Here is a 9,229-nt window from a genome sequence, read left to right on the forward strand (position 1 = left end):
CTGTGCTCAACCGAGTCGTGCAAAAATTGCAATTGCGAGCATTGCTCCAGTAAACTTCTTAGGAGAAATATCCTTAAAATAAACCAAAACTCTGTTCTCTTGGTCTCCTGATGCCACAACTGCATACCCAGAGACCGTTTCATGCAACTGGACTCTCCATGAGGCTGAAGGTGGCATCGCTCTTCCCCGTGGTCCATAAAACGTGCCTACCATCGTTAGGCTGCTTGGAGCCTTGTGTGGTCCATTATATTTTATGCCGGTTTCCTAAACATTCACAGTTAAATAAACTATGATAACACTTCATAAACATTTTTCTAACATGCGGAATGTTTGACATGAATTTCAGCTATTTTAAAACTAATAAACAATTGTCAATCGGACTTTGGAGACTAAGCAGAAGCCACAACTGTTCTTATGGAACATCAAAGGCATAATAAATATCTGATTTTTTTTTTTTTAAGTGAGGCTTTTGTACTTTTGCATACGAGCCTCTGTCAGATCGTGGAGGGACAGGCGTTAGGGCTGTGCGTTATGTCTGCCGTGCTTTGGATTTCAAGCAAGAAATAGGAGGCGTTACACTTCGTAGGATCAGACTGCACTTAAGAAATCTTTTTTAAGAAAAAAGTTGGGCAGATGTCAGGCTCCCGCTCTGCCCGCTGCAGGTGCACTCTTTCTCCCAGGTGAAAGGCACCTTGCGGAGCTGTTTGCAGCCTCCCTCTCTCTGCCTTCCCTCTGGCATCACTCCCAAGGTAAGCACATCCCACAGCCCTGCCCGGTCCCCACGCCGGCACAAAATCAAGCAGCCTGGGGCTGAGGAGCTGCCTTTAGGACATGGGTCACTGGGGAGCCATGCAACGGCTCTGCCCTGACTTACAGGGACGTGGTGGCGGCCCAAAAGGTGCAACCTCCTTCCTGCACCAGCTCCCCTGATGAGCAAGCAGGAACAGGGTAGGGGACCAATGGCACCGCGATGGCCATACAACTCCCTCCCCAAGAGCATCTCCAGAGGGTTTTGCATTGCTGCAATGTCAGAGCACATGTGAGGTCCCCCAGCATTCGGGATAGTGCCACTGAGCAGGGATGGGAGCACAGGACCAAGGGCCTCACGGCCAGCCCAAGCACTCGCAGCTCCTCCTCGACGCAGGACTAGCCCTTTGATCATGCCCTGCTGGGTGGGAAGAGGAGACAGCTCAGAAAAATATTTGTCAAGAGAAATACAATGTCAGTGGAATATTTTTTTCTGAGGATTGCCCTGGGTTGGGGGGAGGAGAAAGCTAATTTAGAATAACAGCTCATTTAGCAAGAGATAGTCTGTCTCCTTTAATCTATTGTTCATGATATCCCAACTGGTTAAAGGTTTCCCGGCCCGACAACAAGAGCTTGTGAGCTTCAGAGAGGAAACTACCGCTGCTTAATATTTATCTCTGGGCACATACATCAGGAAGGAGTCACCCGCAGGAGCAGAGCTATCAGGCCTGCGTTCATCTCTCCCGTGCTGCGAAGGATGTGCGATTCCAGACGAGATGAAAGTTGTTCCCCTGTTTGGGATGATGGATGGTGGCCGGTGTAGGGGGAGGACCGCCGGGATAATTGTGCTGCTTTATAAAACTAGAGAGTTTTGGAACTGAATCTAAGGGAAAGTTCTAGACTCTCAGGGCCAGATGCACTAAAAGCTCCGTTTTTTGTCATGACACAAGACAGAAGCACCAGAGAAGTCCTTCAAAGCCACCATGAGGCTCACGGGGGTTTGGGATGCTCTTGCCAAGCTGCTATGGAGCCAAGGGTCCCCATATTGGACTGTTCCCGTGCCCTGAACAGCTCTGCCTTCCTGGAACCCCTCTGCCCTAACAACCCCCCACTCAAAAAAACCCTACAGGTCCATAAGATGAGAAACTAGGAGACCACAAAGCTGCCCAGCAAATCTCCCACCCTTCCTTAGCATTTTTGGCAGGCTCTCAGGTGCGATGTCCAGGGAAACCACGGAAGGGACCTGCCGCAGCCGGACACTGGCTAAACCCTCTCTAAATTCACACCTCAGCCCGTGCCGCCTGTGCAGATGCCCCGTGCTGCCGCTTATGCTTTGCTTTGGTCCTTACTGCCCTGGGATGTCCCTTCTTGCCGGCACAGCCCTGCCTCTCACATCCATGCTGCTGCCGTCCCCCCACGCCAGAGCTGCAGGAAGGTTTTCGACTGCCCCGCTTTGCCCCTCCTGTCCCGGCTGGCTGGGACGGGACCGGTACCTAGTTTTTCCCACTGGCAGGAAAAGGCTGGTGAGCCCCACCGGAGCCAGTCTGGCTGCTTTCGGCCGAGCTGGGCGCTGGGGCAGATAAGTAAACACTTGCAGCTCTGACATAAATTACTTTAGTCCTTGACAGCAGGACACTGACCAGGGTCGCCTGATAAGGGAGGGAAAGCCTTGCATGTCTCTCAGTCCCACTCAGATATTTCACAATAAATGTCACTGGGAAAGAATAGACACTTCTGTACCCATTAGGCAGCTGCATGTTCCTGTCACCTTGAGAAGAAGGGACGCATTGTCAGAGCTGTCGGAGCAGGCAGGAACCAGCTGTTAATCTGCTCTGACATCCTTTTTCACAGAGCAAGTGTGAACGGGGAGTTGCAAAAAGCCAGTGGAAAGGTGATTAAAAATAGGACCTCAATGAACACCTATGAGGTCTGTCACTGCGCCACGGATGGGGACCGTCGGCCAGAGGACTGGGATGGAGTCATCACCTCCTCCTGGTTTCAGCTCCATCGCTCTCTGCAGTCCCCTCTTGCCCGTGCCTCAGTTTCCCCTCAACAGGGGTTGCATTGCCCAAGGGCAGAACATCTCCCTTTACTTCTGCTGGTGGCTGAAGTACAACTTGCTTTAAAGAATCGTGAATAACCCAGATCCTCCTTCAGGGCTGAGTGGTTTGGACCAGGGCTGGCTGCTGGAGTCCAGGTGGCACGTCTCCAAAGTTGATTGTCAGTAGATGAACTGGATGGACCAATGCTGCTTCATCTGGATGGGTCCTGGCAGATGTAACAGTGATACCTGAGGATGCCATCAGCTCCAGCTGAGCACCCTGCTCCTCCGCCGGACATCACCTATGCAAACCTTCAGCATCAGTGCCCAGCTCCCTCCACCACCCTGGCTGAGGGGCTCCTGCTCCTTACGGGCCCTCTTGCACGGCAGCTCTCATTACAGAGCCTGCCCACACTGACACAAGCGCTGTGGTACGGAGATGCTGGTAACGGCTATCTGGGGAGTCAAATGTGCTGCCCAGAGAGGTTGTGGAGTCTCCTTCTCTGGAGATATTCAAAACTCACCTGGATGCGATCCTGTGCAACCTGCTCTGGGTGACCCTGCTTTGGCAGGAGGGTTGGACTGGATAATCTCCAGAGGTCCCTGCCAACCCCGACCATTCTGTGCCTGATGGACGGCTCTGAACTGAAGCTCCCGGTGGGTTGGCCTGGGAGGGGACCTGGGAATCGCTGTGGCTTTGTGGCAGGCAGGAGAGAGACCCGGAGGCTGGGCAGGGAGCAGTGTGCTGCTCTTCCACCGGTGCCCTGGAGAAAGTGGGATGCGGGGCTGAAGCTGTAGTACATGCTCATTTTAGACTCTGGCTTCAAATCATTTCCCAAATGAAAGATCCCTGCCTCCACCTCTTCTCCTTTTCTTAGCGACATTATTGACCAATGTACAGATTTCTGTAGTGGAAATGGGTCTGATTTTTGTCCCGATGGGTAAGATAGCTGCAGATCCATTCCTGGTCTTGCAGTTTGTTGCTGATGGTGAGACTTTGCTGGCCCACCTTTCGCTCCATGTAAATCACCTGCACACACTCTCTGGCAGATCCCTTGGCTGTTCTTGGATCCCGGTCTCCTGCAGATCTTCAGGGCTTTGCTACGCGGTCTTTTAGCTACAGGTCCCTTTTATTACTTCAGATATTAGGAAATCTTGGGTGGAAGACATCTGCTTAGTGTCTAATGCACTTAGCATATTCATTAAAGGGATATTTCCCCTGTTATCTCGTGTCTGATCTCTGGAGGAGGATGCTGGTCGCTGTGGCCACAGGCGGCAACATCTCATCAGGGCCCCCCATGGCAGGGGCTGTGCCCCCCAAGCCCCACACACCCCTGGGGATCTGGCCTTGGCTCCTCTCCGGGTGGGATGGGTCTGGCCAGCACCGTGAGCTGGGAGCTCCCTCGCAACCCCGTGCTCAATGTATGATTTTGCTCCACTGTTTAGCCTTTTAATGTGGTTCTGCTTATTTTTACAGGTTTCCCAATCTGCCCCCTCCCCAGACTGTTTATATTTTTGGAAAGCCTTCTGTTTAGTGCCTGTAATACCCCTGACATCCTTTAGCTGCAGTGGTCTTCCCTCACCCGCTCCTCTGCTGAGACATAACTGGGATTTGTTTCAATACTAATCTCTCAAACTGTTTATTAAACCACCTCCTGATTTATCTGCAAAAGATTTTTCTTTAAGTTATAAAATTTCAATCAAAATTCCTTCGGGCATTTCACATTCCCCTATTACGATCATTAAATCCTATTTGTTCTCAGTGTGACCCCCCTTGGCTCCCAGCCCAGGTTCGGCCCCAGCGTGGATGGAGGAAGCGGCGGCGCGGCAGAAAGCACGGATGCGTGCCACAAGCGAGCGGCTCCAATTGCCCCCCTGTCCCAGCAACCTCCCACCTCCATACAGGGAGACTTCTAGAGTTCATCTGCTGAAACCATTTCTTTCCTTTTCACCTTCAGACTGAGCCGCTAGCAAGGCTTCCCTGTTAGCAAGGGTGAGTTTGTGAGTTTTCCTTGTTGTTTCATCAAAACGCACCTAGTTCCCAGCCCGTAACATGCTAAATAATTCCTCTTCCACCTTGGTGTTTACATTCTTCAGATACTTTCCGCTGCTTTTCATGTCCCGACTCATTTGGCCCTTTGCTGGGTTATACCCGGCTCCTTTCATCTTTCCCGGCGGAGCAGCCTCCCATCCTTCGCTCCCTCCAGCCTGGCCAGCTCAGCAGCAGCAGGACCGGCCAGGCTGCTTTCTGCCCCCAAAAAGACTCTTCCACCCATCCCAATCCTTCCAGGATGAGGTTGGCCCAAAGGATGGCCTTATTCCCTGTGCCTGTATCCCTGTTATCCAGGAGCTTTCCCAGCCAGCTCATTCTTTTTGGTGTAATTCAGGTGTAGATTGGACCAGGCAGCAGTTTAAACCCATTTCTCACTCCACAGGGAATACAGCCGTCTAAAGTCCCGATTTGAGAGGCAGCCCATGAACGCAAATGGCAAAACTTCATCCTCCCAGATCCGACTGCTCTACCCTATTTCCCAAAACACCACATCACAGCTTTTCCTGCCCAGGGCAGCTTTCAGCCAGAGATGAGGACAGAAAATATTTTACCTATCTGGAAAAAAAGTGGTTGGTGTTCAGCCCTTCAAACAGCTTTTGGGCTCTGTTTACAGGAAGAGGAAAACCCTTCAGTGGTCTGCATACCCAACCATGTCACATCAGGGGTTCAAAACCTTCCGAGGGTTTTATGCTTGATGTCATTTGATTATATATTTACTGTAGCAAAGGAATGGCAAGTCAGTAATTGGAATAATACAGCTATGCAGAGAAGAAAAACCCAACTTATTAGTTTAATGCACACTATTTCCCCAAAACACAGCTCCTGACTAAAGTTAGCCAAACAAAACTGTCCATCTACCATACACAGGACACTTCAAAGGGAAAATTAAAAGGGACAAAACTGATATGAGAGGATGAGGAATCCCAGAGGGTCCTTATCAGGATCCCTTTCAGTGGATGTTCCCATGTTTTAGTGGGGGGAAAAAAAAAAAAAGCAACAACAACAAAAAAGACCCGGGAGTGTGAGCGTCTGTGGCTGATAGAGGATTTTCCTCTGGCTAGACACAGAGTCTTTAAAAAAGCTGCGGCAGAGTGTGGGATCATTAAACACCTTCAGATTCCTTCCCCGCTGCCAATCACGGCATCAGCAACCGCCCTCTCCATGGCGTCTGCTGATCCCACTTTGAAAACCTCCCCATTTATCACCGCTGGGAGAGATCCTGCTGAGACCGCTGGAGCCTGCTGCTTGTCAACAGGGCACCTTATCTTCTCCAAACATTTACTTAACCCTTTGTCTGGCAGGCCGGGAACAATGGGAGCCGGGCCATGGCCCCGCAATGGGGATCCCAATTCAAGCCCTGCCTTGGGCAGGCGCTGCTGGTCCCTGCCTGGTCACGGGCACCGGTGGTGGGCTGAGCGAAAGGAGGATGCTGGAGACCGCTATCGTACCAGCCTCTGCCTCCATGAAAGAGGTCACTTGCAACACGGTAGAGCAGAAAATTATTTTTTAAAGCGTTTTCTACCAGGATAGACGTACAAAGAGCTTTTGTACCTCTAAGCAGGCAATGAAACACGTCATCAGTAATTCAAAAAGTCCCTCAAAATCACCTGCCTCAGCCCAGAGTTGGTGCAACTCTATCTGAAGGAATGACACCACCTTCAGAAGGTATAGCTCTTGCTGTGTACCGCTCTAAAGATAATTTAAATTTACTCTATACTTATGGCCATATAAGTAGGAGATTCCAGATGTGTCTTCAGTGAACAACTTATTTCAGAACAAGTTTTCTTATAAAAGCTAGGTTTCTTGGAGAACTTTCCTCTGATGTAGCAAGTGAACCAGAGTTGCAGGTTTCCAGTGGAGATGGGTCAGACACTTGCAAGGGGAAAATGAGATCTCAACTCTTGACCTTCAATACAACAGAAGAGAAAGCCACGGGCCAGATCCTGGTCTCGGCAGCACAGAGCCCCTGATGTGCACCCGTTCCTGCTGTGCCAGTCCTTCAAGAGTCGAACGGCAGCAGTGAGGTACCTGCTGCCAGGAAGGATGTCCGTGGGGCCACAGATGAGAGATTTTGGCATTTTTGGCATGAAGAACCTCAAAGCGACACATCCTCATTTTGTAACAAGCCTTTAACAGCCCCACAGCAGCTGATGGCAAGTAGAGAGGCACTGGCCCAGTGACACAGAAGGATAAAAACCCATAAGGAACCAGAGGACACGGAGATGAGCTCTCTCAGCTCAGTTCTCCCAGTTGTGAACAACCTGCAGCAGCTGCTCTGAGGACAGTAACAAATGACTGCTTATTTGAAACCGAGTTTTAAGTCTTTGTATTGTCGTTGTAATGCTTTGTGCTGTTATCTGTGACAAGAGCCGGGAGTTCACATCTTTATCTAGGAATAAAGACTCACAGATCACGGCAGTGTTTGATGGTATGACAGCCTTGGGAAATCTGGAATATAGTTAGCAACAAACAGCCCTTCCAGTGCAGTGGTGGTGGCAGACCGACGCTCCTTTCTTAATCCCAGCCTGGATTACTAGGTTCTCTGAAATGTTTTAATTAACTGTCCCTCATGCACTTGCTTAGTGGAGCTGGGAACGAGGTTGATATATGCTTATGTGCTTCCTAGTACTTCAGCAAGTAACGCTATCCAGGTGGCCTCCCTAAGCCGTTTGGAGGGAATAAAGGAAGGGATAAGTAAAAACTTTATGTTTCCAAGGCATATATCTCTTATATCCATACTGTCACTTAGTTACATACTTAATTAGGCGCATATTCACAGCCTTGGGGACAGGTTCTTGTGTTCTTAACTCACGCACTACCTAACAAAGCTTAGGACCCTTTCTAAGGAAAGGGGTTATTTATTCTTCAGCGAGGAGTAATTATATTGAGTGTTGGTGATGGCAAGTGACTCACACTGTATTTGTGTGATGGTTGGCAGGCCGGTGTGGCTTTGTGGACACCATGCTATTGTTGCCGAGATGCAGGCATGGACCTTCAGTAAAGGAAGGGACTCCTTCAAATATAGCTTAGGATGCATCTGTGAAATTTGCATTCCCCCAGCCCGTGGGAACAAGAGAGGAACAAGAGTGATGTTACTGGCCATTCCAGAGCAGAACTGAGCACAGATATCTAAAGGCCATCATCCCTCTAGGACAGGGGACCATGACCAGTCAGTGAGAAATTGGCAACACGGGCAGAGCGTGCAGAAGTCCTTAGGAGTGAGTGTGCAAGCAGAGCTCTGGTCACCTTCTCAAGGGCTCCAGCATTTACTCTTCAAACATTGCTTACAGGACAGCAAAGTCCTGGACAGAGTTAGACCACATCCTGAATTTAAGCAAGTGCTTAAATAGGACTTAGACCAGTCTAAATTCCACTGAATTAAGTGAAAAGACTGCAGTGGGAGCTAGATCAGACAACATGCATTGGAATGTTTCTAGTGAGAACTAAGTCCCTCTGCATAAGAGGAGCTCTTTTCAGAGCTATGCAGCTACTCAGAGAGCTAACGTGTTGGGCTTGGATCTATAGGAAAGTTTAGTGAAGCGTTCATGTTACTTTCCATCTTTTTTTGGACAGTGGAAGTCCCGACTTGCTCCAATTGTTAACTTATTTTTCTAAAGACCTGTGTCCAAGAGCTAGTGTTTCCTCAGTGCCTCTCCATTTCCCGCCCCAAAGGCTTGTTCTGCCATTTTGGACAAGGAATCCACAGGCCTTCTACTGATAAAACAGAGACAAGATTCCCTTGTCTTATAGAATCATAGAATCATTATGGTTGGAAGAGACCTCAAAGATCATCAAGTCCAACCGTATACCCAATGCCACCATGCCCACTAAACCCACTAAGCCATGTCTTGAAGCGCCACATCTAAACGTTTTTTCAACATGTCCAGGGATGGTGACTCCACCACCTCCCTGGGGAGCCCGTTCCAGTGCCAATGTCATGGTTTTTAAAGGATATTGTGATAGGGAGAGAAGCATATAGAAGTAGGTCAAAGGAATGGTGTTATATTTTAAGTGACATTTGAGAAACAAACACCCACCTTTATTCGTTTGCTAAAAAAACAAAATCCAGGATGTAAGTGGCTCAAATAGCTTTGGATCTAGAAGGAGCTTTTGATGGGGAAGGAAAGCAGACTTTGGATGTAGCTTGTACAACATCTATCCTAAGAAGAGCTATAGGAATGTGATGTATATTTAGCCAACATACCTTTAGCTATAGAGGACACTGCTGTGTGGCTCATGACTCCCATTCCCTTATGATTTTATTGAGAAAGGCTCCCTGAAATTGCCAGACATCTGATGTATTTGACTGCAAGTGAAGATAGTCCTTCTGGCACGGAGCACGTAACCTTTTGTTTTTTACAGAGCGTTGCCAGACTGACTGGTGAAGT

This window comes from Cariama cristata, unplaced genomic scaffold (assembly GCF_000690535.1).
Source record: "Cariama cristata isolate BGI_N322 unplaced genomic scaffold, ASM69053v1 scaffold12633, whole genome shotgun sequence".
NCBI lineage: Eukaryota > Metazoa > Chordata > Aves > Cariamiformes > Cariamidae > Cariama > Cariama cristata.